We start from the raw sequence: 1,941 nt of genomic DNA on the forward strand, positions 1-1,941 counted from the left end.
TCTATCTATCTGTCTCTCTATCTAATCTATCCGTCTCTTTATCTATCTGTCTCTTTATCTATATATCCATCCATCTCTCTATATCTATCTATCTAATCTATCCATCTCTTTATCTATCTATCTCTATCTATCTATCTATCTGTCTCTTTATCTATCCGTCTCTCTATATCTATCTATCTATCCGTCTATCTATATCTATCTAATCTATCCGTCTCTTTATCTATCTATCCGTCTCTTTATCTATCTATCTATCCATCCGTCTCTCTATCTATCTATCCTGTATGTATATCGCTCTGTATAAATATCTATCTATAGACCATCTGTAACCCCACCAGGTCCTATACTCGCACATCTCTCCGAGCAGGACTCGAACCCGGGTCGCCGACATGGGAGGCAGGCGCACTAACAAGAGGCTAAAGACCACCGGCTAGTGCGTCTCTTGAGCACTAGTCAGTTATACTCTTCTCTGGCTGAGTATGGTGTGGGTGCACGTTTCTAAGATTAGCACGAGTCGTATAACTCCTCATCATTAGCCTGAACCTTAAGAGCGTGCGCGTGCAGTGTACATGCGTTCATGCGGAGCTCCAGAGCACACCTCTCCAGTAATGAGTCCGCTCGTGTTAAAGACTCGTGTTCCCAGACAGTTTGAGGGGTGGCAGGAGACAAACTCAGTGCTGGACTGAAATCATACACAAACAATGGCGCTCTATAAGTCAATCATACTTTAAGAAACAATAGGGATAAAAAAAATGATGGGATTTAACTGCCATAAAACAAGCCAATAAAAACGAGCAACACAAAACAGTCAAAAACAGCAAACTAATGTGCAATCATAAACCCGTTCAACTGAGAGTAGCCTCAGATATGCTATGACTGATATAGGAAATAAAAATGCAATCTTCTTTCGGATCCAGCAGCGAGCGTAATGGCATTTTCTTTTATGAGATTAAGCTACAATAATCCTGAGACGTTATTAAGATAATACTCCCGAGTTACCGTGAAAGGATCAGCGCGCGCGGAGCACTTTCATGTCAAGCTCACAAACAAGCCGTTTAGCACACTTATTATGTTGCATCAGCGTTCAGCAAAACAACAAAGAAAGGGGAAACTATTTACAAAACTGGCAGAAAGCACAAGTGATTGGCAGCTTTCCCGCGCGCTTGACGAGGCGTCATAAGGCCTCCCGCGGAGTCCTGCGGACAAACACAAAATGTCATGCATCCGTCACTGACATATAACTGCTGTTCCAGAGACACCAGAACGTTTATTTAGCATGCAGCAGACAGGCCATGGAGCAATTTCCTTAAAGATGCATTAAAAGTGCATGCACATCTGTGTACGCACCATGCATTAACTTGATTGAATGCTTCAGATGTGTCCTGCTAATTAGCTTCCTCCACTGACCCTCCTCAGAGGTCTCAGCATCATTGCTTGATTAGCTGATTAATATTTTGTGTTATCTCTGATTAAATATGCCAGCCTGACCTTGGCTGTGACGGAGACCTTGAGTGCAATATTAGCTAAACGGGCGGACAGCGCAAGGTGAGGCTCGCGCTAAAGGACAGAACGCCCCGCGCGAGACCTGAAGAAACTGAAGAAACTCACGTGAACTGAAAGCAGGCTTGTTTGATGTATTTTTGAGGTTGCACCGGTAGAGGGAGCTACTGTTCCTCAAACACAAACATTCAGAATTAGATTTCTGATCAATTTTATTGGCAAGGTGAAATTACTTAAATAATACAAAATAATAATTTATTTCCCAGTGCATGAATATGAAATGGTGCCAGAAAAAATTATTTGCACTTGCAAGTCACACTATATTTTTGGATTAAACAACAAATAAACAAAGCAAGTTTCGTTTATTTCAAAGAACATCATTATATAATTGTATACAATACCACTATTGTTCCTAATAATTAGTTCTTACTGTAGACCAAAACC

The sequence above is a fragment of the Sinocyclocheilus grahami genome, unplaced genomic scaffold, assembly GCF_001515645.1.
Source record: "Sinocyclocheilus grahami isolate Dianchi unplaced genomic scaffold, SAMN03320097.WGS_v1.1 scaffold381.1, whole genome shotgun sequence".
Taxonomy (NCBI): domain Eukaryota; kingdom Metazoa; phylum Chordata; class Actinopteri; order Cypriniformes; family Cyprinidae; genus Sinocyclocheilus; species Sinocyclocheilus grahami.